The sequence below is a fragment of the Felis catus genome, chromosome B2 (genome assembly GCF_018350175.1).
Source record: "Felis catus isolate Fca126 chromosome B2, F.catus_Fca126_mat1.0, whole genome shotgun sequence".
In the NCBI taxonomy this organism is placed as follows: Eukaryota; Metazoa; Chordata; class Mammalia; order Carnivora; family Felidae; genus Felis; species Felis catus.
The window spans coordinates 50,215,565-50,234,240 of NC_058372.1; the positions used below are offsets into that span (position 1 = coordinate 50,215,565).

At 39.5% G+C, this 18,676-nt stretch overlaps 1 long non-coding RNA gene across 1 annotated transcript; it reads right to left on the bottom strand.

Annotated features, from left to right (window-relative positions):
- Positions 1-1,371: 1,371 nt before the first annotated feature.
- On the bottom strand, positions 1,372-18,676 carry LOC105260581. The gene is made up of 5 exons (XR_002157140.2): positions 18,022-18,676; positions 17,628-17,726; positions 11,826-11,877; positions 6,004-6,145; positions 1,372-1,756 (listed from the first exon to the last, which is right to left on the bottom strand). It is a non-coding gene; the product is annotated as an uncharacterized LOC105260581 (long non-coding RNA).

The following is an 18,676-nucleotide window of genomic DNA, read 5'->3' on the forward strand; positions in this document are numbered from 1 at the left end:
TCTCAGCACACTCTGCATACTGACGGAATGTATTTGGTATTTAAATAAAATGATTTCTGTTTTAAACCTGGTTTTCTCATTTTAATGTCCTCTCCATATATACTCAAGTGATTTTTAACATTTATTTATTTTTTTTAATTAATTTTTTTTTTTTAACATTCATTTTTGAGACAGAGAGAGACAGAGCATGAACGGGGGAAGGTCAGAGAGCGAGGGAGACACAGAATCTGAAACAGGCTCCAGGCTCTGAGCTGTCAGCACAGAGCCTGACGCGGGGCTCGAACTCACGGACCGTGAGATCATGACCTGAGCCGAAGTCAGACGCCCAACCGACTGAGCCACCCAGGCGCCCCGATTTTTAACATTTAAATGCTCGATTATTAATGAAAGTGATTGGAAAGGAGGTTTTTGGGTTTTTTTTTAGCCAGAACTCTTCCTTAAGAGCAGATACTCTCTCTCACTGAAACAGTAATAATTCTGAAATAAAAATGATTTTGTCACCGAGTTACTACTTCATTTTTAGAAATAGTTATGACTTTATGTCCAGGGCACTTACTTTTAGGCCCCAGACTGAACATCAAGAGACCTGAGTTCCAGCCCAGTTCTCCCACTGACTGGTTGCATGTTCTTTGGAAGGTCTTTCCTCTCTCTGGGTCTCAGTTTCTCATCCTTAAGGAGGAATTTGGACTAAATGGTTGACCGGGTCCCTTAAAGCTCTCAAAGTCCGCAATTTTGATCCTGGTGTCTTTACTCAGGGTTGTCAGATTTCAAACCCACTCTTTACATGAGATGGTGAGTGGAGCCCCAGCTGAGAAGAACAGAGTTGATATGCTTGTGTTCAGTTACCTTTCCCCACTGACTTTCAAGGAAGTTATTAGACTTCCAGTGATAAGTAATTCAGGAAAGGGAGGGAGGGAGGGAGGAAGACAGGAAGGGGCCTACGAGTTTAACCAAATAAAAATATTCTACTTAAAAAAAAAAATCCCACTTATCCTAATGGTGCAAAGAGGTTGTTACCACAAGAAGGTTGGAAAAAGTGGTTATCACTGGGGTGCTCTGTGTGTATTTGCTGACTATAGAGATGACTGAGAAGACCCTTCAGATTTGGACTGACAACAGTTTACACTCAAAGTTTAGATTACTAAAGTAGAAACTAAGTGTGAAGTTGATGATAAAAATATATGCTCTATCTGTAAAAGACTCTAGTGGTTGAACGTTTAAGAAACTAGTTTGAAGCTATGCTCTGTCCTGGACTTTTCCCAAAAGGATGTGGAAATGCGTGATGGCTGGTATATATGTGGGGCTTTTCCTTTTTTAAAGAAGTCTTCAATACCCATTGGCTTACTCAGGATTGTACTCTTTTGCAATAAGTAGAATGCAGAAGAATCTTTATTTGGATGATTCTGATGGATTGGTGTTTTACTGTTTTATAAAAAACAGAAAAAGTGTTGTCTGATTTACAGGCCAGTATTAGGTAGTTTATTTCCTTTTGCTTATCTTTATCAAAGTGACCTTATGATACCTTTGTGGGCACTGCTACAAATGTGAAGTGAGATGTGCCGAGGCCTTTAGACCTCTTCGTTTGTTAATACTCGGCTACTATAGTACCCATGTTTTTAAGAAACATGCCACGTTCAAATTTGAATATGTTCTTCACGGTCTCAATGGAGCCTTCATCTAGTGGAGGCTTCCTTTGGCTTCCAGGCTGGAGAAATTTGTGAATTGTGGGAATGCAGCTGATTCTGGCCTTGAACTCCTAAAATGCAGAAGTATACTATCCATGAAAAGAGAATAGGGCAAAATAGACAAAATACAAACATTGCACATTTTTGCATCCGAGAGAAAGTGTTTAAAAATTATATTCCTCATGGCTGGTGGAGGTAGAGGATAGAATGGAATTTTCATACATCGTGATGCCTTGTACAAAGCAAGTTGGCAATATTTCTCAAGAACCACAAAAATGTTCATAGGCTGTAACCAACTGACCCCATTTTTTAGATTGCATCCTAATGATATCATCTTAAATATGGAAAAATTTATAACCATGAGGATGCTGTTGCAGCATTGTTCATGAAAGCAAATACTCCAGAGTATCCTGATGTCTAACTAATAAATACAAGTCCTTAAGTCATAAGGATTTTCTGTCATAAGCATTTTTCCATGTTGTTATGTCATCTTTGAAAATATGCCTTTAGGTAAGTGCATAAAATTCTACCCAATAGATGTATCTTCATTTATGTAGACATTCCTCAGGTATTGAATATTTAAGTTGTTATGATTTTCACTATTTAAATTAGGTTGTTCTGGGGCACCTGAGTGGCTCAGTTGGTTAAGTGTCCGACTCCTGATTTTGGCTTAGGTCATGATCTTGTGAGACGGAGCCCTGCGTCACCGAGCCCTGCCCTGACACTGAGGAGCCAGCTTGGGATTCTCTCTCTCCCTCTCTTTCTCTGCCCACCCCACCCCTGCTTATTCTCTCCCTCTCTTTCTCAAAAATAAATAACAAATAGCAAGTTATTCTGAGCACAGTAAATGGAATATTATATAATCATGAAAATGTTCAAAAATATAATACCATATTACCAAACATGCATATAATGTAACATATTGTATAAAAATGAGGCAAACTAAATAAAAATACCAAAACATGCATATAATGTAATGTGAAGTGGGAAATGGAGACTGCAGAATTACCATAACTTGGAATACAACTATTTTCAATACGCATATATTTAAAAGGCTAGAAAGGAATCCACCAACATAGCAAAGTGTCTTAGAACACAGGCCATGGAATCAGTCAGACTGAGGGTTTGTGCACCAGTCCTGTCACCTACTGACAGTGTGACTTGAAAGAAAGTTCTTTGACCTCTTGGAGTCGTTTCCTACCCATTTGAGGATGAAATAAAATCAATGAAGTAATGTGCTTTCAGTGCTTGGTACAATGCTTAGCACACAAGGGTATAGTCAGTGGCTCTGGTTATTGTTAAACAATTGCTGTGTTAGGACGAGAATATCTTAAATGTTTTCCTGTCACCTTATCTAGAGAAAGAAAGCCATTTTATGTTCTGCTACATTCTGGGCAAAACCTTTGAGACTTGAGTCCTGCCAGAAGTCTGCCCCAGATCCCCATGCTGGCCCACATGACCTTCCTCTACTTTCCCGTATCTTACTTTGTTTTTAAATTTACTACCTTATATTGAGGTTATCTGTCTATGTGCTTGTCTCACCCACTAGATGTGTTCTTTGAGGGTATCTTTGTAGCTTGGCACAAAGAAGTTAGTAGGTTCTTAAATGCTAATAAGAATGAGAATAAGAATGAGAATGACTGAATGAAAGAATAAGCAAATGATAAAAACTCATTCTTCCTGCAGTTCTTGGGAGTTATTTGGAGAGCATTGCCTGTAGCAGAGGGGGAATCCTGTGAGGACACTGGGTTTGCACTCTTCAGCCATTAAGATGACTTCAAGGAGCTGTACATCGGCCCAGCTCAGCTGGTTGCCCACAAGAAAATCTTGCCCGTGGTCTCTTAGTGCCTGCATCATAGTTGAAAAGAATTAGAGGATTTAGGGATTATACCTAGAAAGATAATTTAAAGTAAGTGTGATTGGCAGAAAGTCTTCTAAAAGTTTAGAGACCTAGTTCCCTAATCTTGGCCATTGGCTAGCTGTGTGAGCACAAGTAAATCCCATCTCTGAGGGCTTCGGTTTGTTCATCTAAAAGAGGTGGACTAGCCCGAATCCTCCTGAGTATTCTGAACACCAGAAACAGCCTAATCTCACATATACCTTTGTCTTCTTTCCATTATATCCCCTGTACCTTCTCTATGAACCTTTATAGAACAATTTTACCCCTCACAGCCTGGATTGGTGGCTCTCCTGGGTCTGCAATCATAATTCTCTCCTCGCACCATCTCAGGACAGGCTCCTTAGATTTGCTGCTCTTTGTGGGAGAACACGATTCTCAAAGGGACACATGCCTCGTTTCTATAAACAAATTTTCTTTTCTTTCTTAACATTTTTATGTTATTTTAGAGAGAGTGTGTGTGTGCGAGAGAGGGAGAGGGACAGAGGGTAAGAGAGAAAGAATCTCAAACAGGCTCCATGCTTAGTGTAGAGCCTGAGGTGGGGCTTGATCCCATGACCCTTGGATCATGACCTGAGCTGAAATCAAGAGTAGATGCTCAACCGACTGAGTCACCCAAGCACCCTGAAAATTTTCTTCTAATAAGGCTCTGACTTATGGGTCACTTTGTGTTAAAATCAACTGAATATAAAAGGTTGGAGTAGAAAGGTCACTAAAGTATTTTCTAGCCTTAAACCTCTGTGATTTTGTGTTGCTTGGACATGGGATCAAGAGTTGGAGAGACCTGACTGTAGGCTTCAGTGTTATTAGTTGTATGACACTGGGCAAGTTACTTTGCTTCTTTAAGCTCTGGTTGCCTCATCTGCAAAATGAGGATAACATTGGCACATCTTTGATGGAGTTATGAAGATTACATGGAATCATGCATGCAAAATGTATAGAACAGTGATTGGCACAAAGTAAGCACAAAACAAAAATGAGCCATCATAGGATTAGCACCGTTTTGGTGGTGATGATGTTGTTGATACTATTTTTAACCACCAGAGAAGTCTCTGTTTTTCATAGTATCCCACAACAAACACTTAAGTCCTGGGAATAGCGGTGTTAAACATCGATACCATTGCCATTATTGGTAAAACTGTAGGATAAAAATCTCTTAAATTATATGCTAATTACACCAGAATAGATTACTTAAAAAATTTTTTTAACATTTATTTATTTTTGAGAGAGAGACAGAGTGTGAGCTGGGGAGGGGCAGAGAGAGAAGGAGACACAGAATCCGAAGCAGGCTCCAGGCTCCAAGCTGTCAGCACAGGGCCCAATGCAGGACTCGAACTCACAAACCGTGAGATCATGACCTGAGCTGAAGTTGGACACTTAACTGACTGAGCCATCCAGGTGCCCCATAGACTATCTTTTAAATGATTTTGAACAAATGATACTGAGAAAGTCTGAGGTATAGACTATTCAGTTTGATTCATCTTCCATCTTGGACCAAGGGGACTGATAACTCACCTAATGTAATACATGAAAAAGTATAACCTAGGAAGTTAGAGTATCAATCATCTATACAAAATACATAAATATCAAATAAACAATCTACATTATATGATTAAGCTGTAAAATTGTTGATATAAATATATTTCAATGTATGTACTAAATCCTTCAATTACAACCATCGGTACTCAACCCAGAAAGGATGGATTAAACCAGCATTGCTGTTAGGTTTGGAAAACTGATCTGTCTCATTTTTACCAAACCCCTAACATTTTTCATGATGCTTGCCTATGTTGACTGATATTATAATGAATGCAGCTGGAGGTCAAGAGCACTGATACCAAAGAAGTCAACCAACCCTTGTGTTAGGACTGGCACTAAGTATTTGCTTAAAGCTCAAGCTTTTCAGACATTATTTTCAGCTGTTAAAGATGTGGGGACAGATGAAAAATAGTGTTATTTTTATGACAATTTGTTTCTTAACTTAATTTTAAAATATTGTGTAGAATTCTGATAAGCCTCATAAACTGTCCTGGGCCCTGTACTATCCAGTGTATTTTAGAAGTAATATCCATCCTTTCCACCCCCTCCTCTCTAATTAGTGTGGAATTTTCCCTTTGGAATCCTCTTTATAAGACTCTGTTTTATTCCATAATCAAATCAAGTAACTGAAATTCTGTCAGCACTAGAACTACAAATATTGCTGGAATTATGCATGAAATCCTTAAAAATATATAATGCAGAAGACCAGAGTGAGAGGAAGAAGGGCAGGTTTGTCTTATAACTGTAATTGGGGGAAGAATTTTGCTTTCACAAAGTGTTTTTGGGACCTTTATCCACCAATAACATTCTTTATTTTCAGTTTAGTTGTTTTTTCTCCTCCTTGATCCATGTCATAGAGCAGGGCAGACGTTTGTCACTTACCTTCTCATAGACAGGGAAGAATCTTGTAGTGGCTCTTTCAAGGATGTATTCAAGATTCATAGCCTTCACTCCAGGCAGAGAGAGTGGAAAGAACATAATCATGTCACTCAGATCCTTGAAGGCCTCTACATACATGTCAATCCTAGAGAAGGGATGATAAATCAAAAGAGTTCCAGGTAAAGGAACCATCATTTCATGAGCCAAAGAAACATGTTAACTAATGCCTCAGTTTAACCTGCCTAGTTAACAGGTATCTCAATGTCTCATGAGTTAAAAGCAAATATTTCTACTTGCATGTTATTTCTTTGAGATATTAAGATCAATTTGAGAAATAAGGAAAATTCTAGGACTAAAGTATGTGAGCAATTATGTGGGTGTGAATTTCAACCCTGTGACATGAATGCTAATTAAAACACAATGTATTAAAATACTCCTAAAGTAATAAATTAGGCAAAGATCATATTTGGCTGCTTAAATGTTATAACAATGAGATTACCCATGTCTATACAAGGTGGGGGGAGGTAACTAGGGACCTCTATGCTGCCAACAACATCTCCATCTGGACTGAAGGTTCTCAAATTTAGTAGAACAATTTAGGAAGGCACAGAACTTACTCGACAGGTTCCCCCTTGCCACTCACATCTCTATGCCTGAATGAACAGAAAAATAGGTACTACATTAGGTGAGACACCATGGCATAGTGAAAAGACTACTACTGGTCTGGGCATTGGAAAACCTCTGTCCTGCTCTACAGTGAGTCTCTTAATCTTTTGGAGCCACAGATCTTTTAGCTTTAACCTAGAATAGCAATGACTCTCTTGAAATGGTCTCAAATTCTTTGCTACTCCTGCCACTGAGACTGAGTCTCATTTTCCCCTTGAATCTGAATGGGTCCTAGGGACTTGCCTGACCAGCACAATGTGGGGAAGTAATGTTCTGAGACTTCTAAGACTAGGTCATAAGAAGCCTTATAGCTTCTACCCGATCCTTTTCCATACCTGCTCTAAGGGAAGTCAGCCACCTCATGGAAGAAAAAGCTCAAGCTGGTCTCAGGGAGAAGTCATGTGGAGGGAGAGAGAGATCCTGCCAGGCCCTTTGTTCCAGCTCTCCCAACCCAGGTGCCTGACATATGAGTGAGGACCTGCATGAGAGACTCTTAGTGCCCTCCAGAGGATCCCTGTCAACTCACAGAACTGTGAGAGAAAGTGTCTGCAGCAGTAGAGAGCCAGAAGAGTAGCATTCTGAGCATTAGGGTTATTTGGGGATTACGTAGTTGAAAGAGGTTTAAAATATAAAATATGTAACACATACAAGGTTTCATTATAATGATATACCAGTGAAGGCACCTAAAAATTATTAGTTCATTTTCCATTTTAAACATTAGTGAGAAGGATGTACTTAAAAACCACAGCTCCTTCAAGGAATGGCTGAGTCCAGGTCTGGAACAATAGATGCACAGGATTAATTTGGATCATCATATTACACCAGGTAATAAGGGAGTTATCAGAGACCACTAGAGCAAGGTCAAACATTTCCAGGAGCCACTTGGCTCCCACTGCCAAAGGTAGGACAATTCGAGCATAAATAAGAATAACAACTAACATGAATTGAAACACATCAAAGGTACTTAAATCGATGAGATCACAGTGATACTAGAACAATAACAATAATTAATTGTAGGAATCAGGTGAGCCAACTCATTTGGAAAATTGGTAAACAAAGGTCTAGCATTTCCTTTGAGAAACTGTACTCCAGGTAACCAGATAGTAAAGGAGAGTTTTTCTTTATAGGAGTATTCTAGATAATAAATGCAGAAGGAATGATAGCATTGAATGCCAATGGCTGTTAAGATCATAAAGAGTAGATGAGCAGACATTATTTTTTTTTGCTTCCTGATAAGGGAATGCACCAATACCTATGAAATAGCCTTGCAAAAACCACTAGTATTTGAGTCTGATAAAACCTCAATATCTAACAACTAATTGCCAGGAAATACTGAGACAGAAGAATGTGTTAAACTACACTGCAGGAATGTAATCAGCAGAAATTTGGCAGTTAGAATCTGCTAGAAAGCAAGAGAAAACTTATTTTAAGATTTAAAAATACAAGATGCATTTCAAAAATCTTACTGCACTAAAAAGTTTAAAGCTAAGCTTCTGAGAGGCGCCTGGGTGGCTCAGTTGGTTAAGCGTCCGACTTCAGCTCAGGTCACGGTCTCACGGTCTGTGAGTTTGAGCCCCACGTCGGGCTCTGGGCTGATGGCTCAGAGCCTGGAGCCTGCCTCTGATTCTGTGTCTCCCTCTCTCTCTGACCCTCCCCCGTTCATGCTCTGTTTCTCTCTGTCTCAAAAATAAATAAACTTAAGAAAAAAAATTTTTTTTAATAAAAAATTAAAATTAAAAAAAAGCTAAGCTTCTGAAAACAAATGCATTCTGTGAATAAAACGACGAGAAATTTATTTAAAACATATCACATTTGGTAAAAATGGACTGTTTGTTGTTTACCAACTAATGGTTTTCTAATTCCGTGCAATAATTTACAATTTAGGGTTGCTATTTTAAAATCCAGATAAAAAATTAAAAGAAAAGAGAAAAGAAAAGAAAAGAAAAGCAAAAAGAAAAGAAAAGAAAAGAAAAGAAAAGAAAAGAAAAGAAAAGAAAAGAAAAGAAAAGAAAAGAAAAGAAAATCCAGATTAAGACAAGTCTGTTGTGCTGGTTTGTAGACCAGGTTGCCCATTGCAAAAGGACTGGTGTGTGTACGTGAGAATTTAGACTGTCTGGGAGACTGGGAAGCTATCTGGTGTGCCGGAGACTAGCGAGGTGGTTTCCAAAAGATACTTCTGGAATCAATTTCACATTCACGCCCCAAATCTGTTGGTTCTTGTGTTTTACCCTGTGCTTTACTCCCACCTAGTGGAGGCAAACAACAGATTTCATGAGAAAGAGTCCCATTTCCCTCACTGGTTCTTGTCCTTGCTTTTGTGCTAGATAAAGAATCAGAAAATGAAATAAACTGTGTAATTGGCCATGAATTGATCATTGTTGAAAGTAACCATTGTGTAAATAGGGTTTATTTTACCATTCTCTTTCCTTTGATGTGTGTTAGTTTTCCCGTAATATGAAGTTAAAAAATAAGAAAAGAATTTTCAGTTAATCTATTGTCTATTATGATTAATCTAGCATCTATTATGATTGCTAACATGCCTAAAGGTTAGATATTCTTTTTTTTTTAATTTTGTTTTAAGTAAGAAGTGATTGTTGTTACCAGGCTTGTTCCTGTATGTTCCTTCCATACAAGTCATATTTTGCAGCTAGGAATCTTAGGATAGCTCTGGTCTCTACAAGATTCATTCCATCAATTTCGACCATGGAATTTTGACCAGGGAATCTTTGCATTTAACAACAACAACTTGAGAGAGCCATGGTTTGATTTAAACCCCACTCTCTGTCCCTATCGTTCATACATCAGAGTTCCACCTTAAAATATACAAAGGGAAGTTGCATTATTTACTGTCCCTGATGGTAGTAACTAAATATTCTTTAAACTCTTAAGCTGCTACAAAATGAGAGTAAGTAATCAAATACTACTAAAATATTTTAGAGACTGATATAAAAGAAATATTTATGCATTTATTCACACAAAAATGTGTACAGTGCAAGACTTGAGGTTGTGTAATCTGGGAGATACAACAAAGTACAGACACAGAAACTTTCTTTCTGGCCAGGAATGCCCCTTTCTCATCACTTACTCTCCATTCCTATAGCCACCCCACAAAGTAGACTCTCTTTCCCTCTGAACCATCATAGTAAGGTCCTAGGTGGTAACTCAGCCCTCAGATGGGCCCTCCATTTTTTAAATTAAGGTTTTTTATTTTAATTCCAGCATAACTAACATACAGTGTTCTATTTGTCTCAGGTGTACAATATAGTGACTCAGCAATTCCATACATCACCCAATGGTCATCGTGATAAGTGTACTCTTTAATCTCCATCACCTATTTCCCCTATTCTCCCCTCCCCCACCTCCCAGTTTTTTCTCTATAGTTAAGAGCCTGTTTTGTGGTTTGTCTCTTTTTCCCTTTGTTCATTTGTTTTGTTTCTTGCATTCTATATATGAGTGAAACCACATGGTATTTGTCTTTCTCTGGCTGGCTTATTTTGCTTAGCATTATACTCTCTAGATCCATCTATGTTGTTGTAAATGACAAGATTCTGTTCTTTTTTATGGCTGAGTAATATTCCATTGCATATCTATAGATTTAAATATAGATATATATATACACCACCTCTTCTTCTTTATCCATTCATCTGTCAGTGGACACTTGGGCTGTTCCCATATCTTGGCTACTGCAAATAATGCTGCAATAAACATAGGAGTGCATGTATTTCTTCAAATTAGTGTTTTTGTCTTCCTTGGGTAAATACCCAGTAGGGCAATTACCAGATCACAGGGCCATTCTACTTTTAATTTTTTGAATTAAAAACACTTTTGGTTTCTTGTGTTATTTCTTGTGTTGTTTGATTTAAAAACACCTTTTGTTTCATTCTGACAGGTATGAGGTGATATCTCATTGTGGTTTTGATTTGTATTTGCCTGATGATGAGTAACGTTGATCAGATGGACCCTTCTGACCTACCCCACATGCACTGCCTGATTGTTTTCCTGGAGTCATAACACTCTGTTTAAACCTTTCCATTACTCCTCTTTGCTTATAAGACGGTAACATCTAATCTCAACCTGGAATTCAAAGCACTCCTTGAAATGTGCCTCCATGCACTTTCCACACATTATTGCACACCACTCTCTGTGTGAATCTTCCATCCTTTCCCTCCCTTCTCCCAGTTGGAATCCCGGCGACCTCCCATCTGGGTGATAGCTCTTTGTTTTGGGCTGAATGTTTCAGTCCTTCAGGGAATCTTTGCATTTAACAACAACAACTTGAGAGAGCAATGGTTTGATTTAAACCCCACTCTCTGTCCCTATTCTTCCCTCCCTCTCTGTCCATCTGTCTGACCCTTCCTCAGAAGGGAAACAGCAAAGCTGTCACTTTTCCCACTTAACACCTTAAGTTGAGCTAGTTCTCTGGACTGGATCCATGGCGAGAGCATCCTGGCTTTTCTGCTGCTGCCACCAGATTTCACTGTAAGGACATTCTCTGCTCCCTAATTACATCAGTTGGGGTCCAGCTGGGAGACAGAACCATACCAGTTACTTTAGTTACTTTAACCATACCTGGTTCCAAAGAAGTTAACTAGGTCCTGGAGAACTGAGAGGCAACAAAGGGACAATGCAGTGTCATGAAAGTGGCTACTGCAGAAAGTATCATCCCTATGGCTGAGGAAACAAGGGGATGGGGCTGAAATTGTAACAGTTTAGGAACTTGGAGGCAGGGTTCCTCCCACTTTGAACTCTCATATGCTTGTCGCAAGATCCAAGTGCTGCCTTCTTGACATAGAGATACATCAGATACTGTCTACCTAATTTTCTCTGCTCTTTGTGTGGGGTGCCTGGGTGGCTCAGTCGGTTAAGCATCTGACTCTTGATCTCAGCTCAGGTCATGATCTCAGGGTTGTGAGATCAAGCCCTGGCTTGGGCTCTGTGCTGAGCATGGAGCCTGCTTATGATTCTCTCCCTCTCTCTGCTCCTCTCCCCCTGATGCATGCTCTCTCTCTCTCTCTAAAAAAAGAAAGTGTGTGTGTGTGTGTGTGTGTGTGTGTGTGTGTGTGTGTGTGTGTGTGGTGTGCCTCTCACAGAGATAGAGAGACCACCTGTCTCATCCTTGGTCTAATACAGCATCATGTGTAACAGGCTTTTTTTCTCACCTTGGATTAATTTCTCAAATTCTTCACGTGCTTCAAAAAGTTCTTCTTCAAACTAAAGAATGAAAGACAGAATATAATAATGGGTTGCCAGCATCATTTTGATCTTTATTATTACTTTTGATATCACAGAGAAATAAGTGAATAGAAGTAAATGGTCTAGCCACCAATTAAACCAATGTTTCAAGTAGTTATTGAACCCATGCTGACCTCTTCTGTGTTCTGTGAACCTAAGGAAATGTTTATATAAAACCAAAGCAAAGGATTTACTGAATTCAATTGATCTTGAGTAACACTGATACCCCCTGTTGTATGGATGGAACCTGCCAGATGGACTTTTCAGATCATAATCTAAATGCAGACTACTCCTTTCATTAGCTCAGACAAGTTACTCTCTTCTGTTTCCTAACGTGGGAAAATGAAGCTAATACCTACTCCTGACAGTCATGACGGTTAAATGAGATCCTACCAAAGAAGACGAACTCTTATGTTTGGCTCAGTGTTGATCATTGTTACTCTCTTCCTCGGGACTTTCCCTTGGGTGGTGTTTGTTGTCCCTCATTTCCAGGGTTCGAGAACAAGCAAGTGTTTGTTTGATCATTCTATTATTTAGACACAGAGAATTTAAACTGCAGCAAATCTCAGAAACTATGTGGTAACAATCTAACTGAAAAAAATACATCTGTAAATTGAATGCGTGCATTTTGTACAGTATAATTTTAATGTAAAATTTAAACACAATGGGTTTTCTGTATTATTTCTATCGTGATTAGAGATGGAAAACACAATGCATAAATGGAAAACAGTATTTTCCCCAAAGATTTTATTCTACCCCCTTTGTAACAAAAAAAAAATTTAAAAATTTTACATTTACAATTTGGGATGATAAAAACATATTAAGAAAAGGTACTGACAATGTGGTTCCCAGTGTTATTCCTGAATACGTAGAGTTAACATTAAACTGAGGTATTTGATCACCCTCGTTCCTAAACCTTGAAAATGAGCATTAGCTACAACTCTGGGTGCTCTTCTTTTCCAAGCCTTCATTTAATGCATATGAAGCCCAGAGAGGTTAATTGATTTGCCCAAAGTCCCTCAGCTAAAAGGTGGAAGAACCAGGGCTAGAGTCCCTTGTCTCCAAACCCACTACATTTTAGACACTATCATCTTGCTAAATGTGTAATTTGTATTCGAATAATTTTTTAATGTTTATTTTTGAGAGACAGACAGACAGAGCATGAGAGGGGGAGGGGCAGGAGAGAGGGAGACACAGAATCTGAAGAAAGCTCCAGGCCTCTGAGCTTGTCAGCACAGAGTCCGATGGGTGGGGCTTGAACCCACATACCGTGAGATCATGACCTGAGCTGAAGTCAGATGCTTAAGCGACTGAGCCACCCAGGTGCTTCATGTATTTGAGTAATTTTTATAGGAAGAAGTCATATTCCAAAGTTGACACCAAATATGAGAATACAGATGGGGAAACCAGAGTATAAAAACAAAGCTTTCCCCAAAGCCCTTTTTTCCTAAATTTAAAGATTACTTTTGGGGGACCTGTCGGCTCAGTGTTGGTTACACTTCCAACTTCAGCTCAGGTCATGGTCTCTCGGTTTGTGGGTTCAAGCCCCTCCCATTGGGCTCTGTGCTGACAGCTCAGAGCCTGAAGCCTTCTTTGGATTCTGTGTCTCCCTCTCTCTCTGCCCCTCCCCTGCTCATGCTCAGTCTCTCTCTCTCTTTCAAAAAATAATGAATAAACATTAAAAAACATTTTAAAGATTACTTTTGACTTTCATGTAGTGTGATGGGGGAAAAGTACATTTGTTTGTGATTTTAATTTCTCCTTAAATTTCTCATGTCAGGAACTCCAGGGTAACTTTACTATTTGCTTTGGCCAGGCTTCAAGATCTCAGAGCGTGAAGCCCAACCTCAATTCCAACCAGGGCGTTACCAGGTTAATCCATGAGAGCAACTTGGGGAGAGGGCAGCACCCGGGAGCCCATCGTCTGGGTATGGCCATGAAGAGAGTGGAATACAGTGAAATTCCTCAGACTGCATACTATCCGAGGAATTTTCTAGTAGGCTTAGATTGAGTTTCACCAGACCACAAAGCAAGGGTTTACCACCTGAACGTTTTTGTTGTTTTTTTTTTTTAATTTTTTTTTTCAACGTTTATTTATTTTTGGGACAGAGAGAGACAGAGCATGAACGGGGGAGGGGCAGAGAGAGAGGGAGACACAGAATCGGAAACAGGCTCCAGGCTTCGAGCCATCAGCCCAGAGCCTGACGCGGGGCTCGAACTGCCGGACCGCGAGATCGTGACCTGGCTGAAGTCGGACGCTTAACCGACTGCGCCACCCAGGCGCCCCTGAACGTTTTTGTTTTTAATGGGGTGTCTTCTTCAATTATATCTTTTGCTTGAATGCTTACTATGTGAGGGGCCCTGTCAAGTTCTGCTCTAAGGATAAACGAAGCAAAGTCATTTGTGCTAGAGCATGATTATTTAACTTTTGAAAATTTGCTATGACTTATATCAAAAAGAAAAGTCAGGCACAGAAGGTAAATATTGACTATAGAATTTTCTTCTAACTCTGACAAACTACAATACCAACCCTGAATATCAGAACTGTGAAGAGTCAGGAGATCCCAGAAAGAGCTTCATGTGGCTCAGAAAGAAGAATTGGCCTTTTATTGTTTTGAAAAAATTAGGTCATTGGAAGAAGAAATGACAAGTTCAAACTGTTTTATTATATACTAAAAAATAGTGCCCTCCCCCATGAAGAAATTGCAGTGTTTTTGACAGGTGGGCTTTGGGTTCACATTGTCTCCCACGTGTTTTATCATATTTTATTCAGAGTTAATGCTAAACCAACAATACATAAAAACTGAGATCTAGAAAATAATTAGGGCTGCGTGGGTGGCTCAGTCCATTAAGCATCCAACTTCAGCTCAGGTCATGATCTCATGGTTCATGAGTCTAAGCCCCATGTCAGGCTCTGTACAGACAGCTCAGAGCCTGGAGCCTGCTTTGGATTCTGTGTCTCTCTCTTTCCCTCTCTGCCCCTCCCCTGCTCACTCTCTGTCTCTCTCTCTCTTTGACTCAAAAATAAATAAACATTGAAAAATTTTGGGGGGGGCACCTGGGTGACTCAGTCAGTTAAGCGTCCGACTTCAGCTCAGGTCATAATCTCACAGTCCGTGAATTTAAGCCCCACGTTGGGCTCTGAGCTGCCAGCTCAGAGCCTGGAGCCTGCTTCCGATTCTGTGTCTCCCTCTCTCTCTGCCCCTCCCTTGCTCATGCTCTGTCTCTGTCTCAAAAATAAATAAAAACATTTAAAAAATTTTTTTATTTTTTAATAAATAAAAAGTAATTATAAAAGAATGACTCTAATTCCTCACCCCCTTCCCTTATTCATCTATCATTTATCCATCTCCATATGAATAGATCTCAAAAACATAATAGTGAATGTAAGGAGGAAAATATAGAATGATGCTCAAAAGGCACCATTTATGTAAATTATTTCAAAAGGCACACGAGTGGTTGGTGAGCACACACATGAATGTAAAAATATAAAGGCTGGATGACTGGATAGAGGTTATTTCAGTAGACATGGGAGTGACAGTCCAACTGAATTTTAGCTTCATCTGTTAATGCTTTATTTCTAAAAGATTATATTAATATATTACCCTTGTGGTTTTATTTTTATGGCTGGAGGCAAATATGACAAAATAATAATAACTGCTCATTCCATATAGTGGCATCATGTTCATTATAAGCTTTTTTGTACTTCACATATTTTCAAGATTTTAATTTAAAATTAAAAAAAATTCGTAACAAAGGAATTTTTGACAAAAGTGCTGGTGAAGTTTTCACAGAGATTTTTTGCTTTATTAGAGCAGAAATTCTTTTTATTTATTTATTTTGAGAGAGAGAGAGAGAGAGCACAAGTGTGGCAGGGGCAGAGAGAGGGAGAGAGAAAATCCCAAGCAGGCTCCACATTGTCAGTGCAGAGCCCAACGTGGGGTTCCATCCCATGAACTGTAACATCATGACCTAAACCAAAATTAAGAGTCAGATGCTTAACTAATTGAGCCACCCAGGTGCCCCTATTACAATAGAAATACTCTACCTGGGGACCTAGATTCCAGTTATGTATTTCGTGGCTTCTTGGAGCCCCTACAGTACATCAGACTTTTTCCTGGCAAATAGTTTCTTAGGTTTCTTCATATTTTAGTATAAAACATCTGTTATTGTCACCTAAAATATTTTCAAAACCTCTGTACCACCAGGTATCATAAAATGGGTCTATTTCACAAAATGTTTAAATAATAAACCATGTTCTAAGCTGCATTCATATGAGGAATCTACATTCCTAGTGAACGAATTAACTTACATATTCTGTCAGGGCTAAAACAGAATGTAGACCATCCTAACAAATATCAAGTGAATGGGGTTACTTGCTATTTTCACGTTAAACCACGTGGAGCTGACCGTAAGTGTGAAGAAAACTGCCTGTTCTTTTATCTTTGGATCTAAGAGAACATTTAGGAGCAATTAGAAAAAAAAAAAAATGTGTGGTGGCATCTGGGTGGTTCAGTCGGTTGAACGTCCAACATGGGCTCGGGTCATGATCTTGCTCGTGAGTTCAAGCCCAACATCGGACTCACTGCTGTCAACCTGTCAGTACAGAGCCTGCTTTGGATCCTGTCACTCTCTCTCTCTGCCCTAGCCCACTTGCGCTCTCCCAAAAGTAAATAAATCTTTAAAAAAAAAAAGTGTGGGGGCGCCTAGGTGGCTCACTCAGTTAAACATCTGACTCAGGTCATGATTTCATGGCTCTTGGGTTTGAGCCCCGCATCAGGCTTTATGCTGACAGCTCAGAGCCTGGAGCCTGCTTCCATTTCTTTGTCTCCCTCTCTCTCTGCCCCTCCCCCACTTATGCTTGCTCTCTCTCTCTCTCAAAAATAAACATTAAAAAAATTTTTTAATTGTGTGGGTTACAGAAGAGGCTAATGCTTTCTACTCACAATAAATATTTACAGATACAAATATTTATCTTTGAAAGGTCTTTATAAACTTCAGTAACTTAGCTTTTAAATATGTTGAGAATAGAATTTTTTTAATTCATTAAAGTATAGGATAGTTATAGTTTTGGTAATGAATGATATGTTCTAACATCAGTATCTATGAGAGTGTTCTATATATTTAAAGAAAACTACCTGTTTCTTAATATTCTTTTACATATATATTTATTTTGAGAGTGAGTGAGCGAGCACCTGTGGGGGAGGGGCAGAGAGAAAGGGGGAGAAAGAATCCCAAGCAGGGTCTGCACGGTCAGTGCAAGCCAAGGCAGGACTTGATCTCACTACCACGAGATCATGACCTGAGCCCAGATCATCACCTAAGCTGAAATCAACAGTCAGATGCTTAACCGACCAAGCCACCCAGGCTTGAGACTAATGTACTTAAACATATCCAATACTTGGCTGATAAGAATGAAATGAAAAGAAGCTGTTTGACAGACTGGGTCCCTTCCTTTCTTCCTCATCTTCTTCCTCCCTCCCTTCCTTTGCTCATTAGTCATTATTTGCTTCACCTTGGGTGAGCTCAATGCCAACAACCAGTTTCCACGCTATTTGGGCACTTTTATTCTTAATAAAAGAATGCACTGTTTCACTCACAGCCCAGAGTCTAAAGAGCAGGTGGCAAAATTGGCTTTTTGTTCAAGATCCATATAATCATATTTTCTACACCAGCTCCCTAAGTAAGTATTCAAAGACGAAAATGATATGAATAAATCAGCATCTCACCTCTACCCCTGCTGCAGCCAAGAGCCACCGGATGGACTCCATTCTGCCTTGGCCATTGAAGTAGTGAAGCTTGGGCTTCCCCGCCATGCTTAAGGACTCCTGCAAATCAACAGAGAGAGACTGATGAAGACTGTTCTGCACACAGAGCAGGAGAGGAATCCACATGAAGAGAGCAGTGCAAAGTTAACCAGAAAGCTCTGGGCCTGTGCCCAAAATCGGAGCTGCTCCTCAGCTCCAAGGCTTCCTGTGTTCTGTGCTCTTCCTCACAAATGGAGTTTATCGCCACAAATTGATGTTCTCAAAACTTAATTGAATCACTGATACATTTTTTAAAATAGAAAGAGGACAAGTGAGGAAGCCAGACAGATGGAAGGAATTTGAAAATAAGACTGACCAGCTCTTCCTCCGGTAGCAGGTGGCGAGGTGTTAGCATTGCAATGTTTTTTTCTTTTTTCTATCCAGGTCCTCCTCCCTCCTCCTACCAGTACAGCCCAGACTGGCTAAATGGGGTCAGATTAGGGGAGGCTGATGCTTTTCACTTTCCAAATTAATTTCAGTACTTTAATTCTGGTGACCTCTGAAGCCTGGAGATAGCAATCAAGGGGATTTTCAATGACTCATTAGGATTTAAAGCAAAAGTGCAAAGTTAAGCAAAGTGGGTCTTTTCACACTTTCTTTTTCCTCTGAAAATGGAAATATCTTTTTTAGAAACATAACCTTTGCTCACCTTGAAGAAATTAAAGTATTATAGAAATCAAAAGCCCATCCCGCGTGACCCCAAGATAGCATCTGAGGTTTATGGGACATGGAGGGGTAGACTTGGTGGGGGGACAGTCTTTGGACATTTAAAGGTGGCTTGAGGTACTTGGAAGGGGGTTCCTGGAAGCATCGGGGCCTGTGTGGAGGGGTGGGAGTGGCTTTAGGAGTAGAAAGAGTTCATGTCTACATGCTTTCAATGGGAACTGATATATTTTGGAGCAGATCACCTGGCTCAATTTAAAAAAAAAATTTTTTTTTCAACGTTTATTTATTTTTTGGGGGACAGAGAG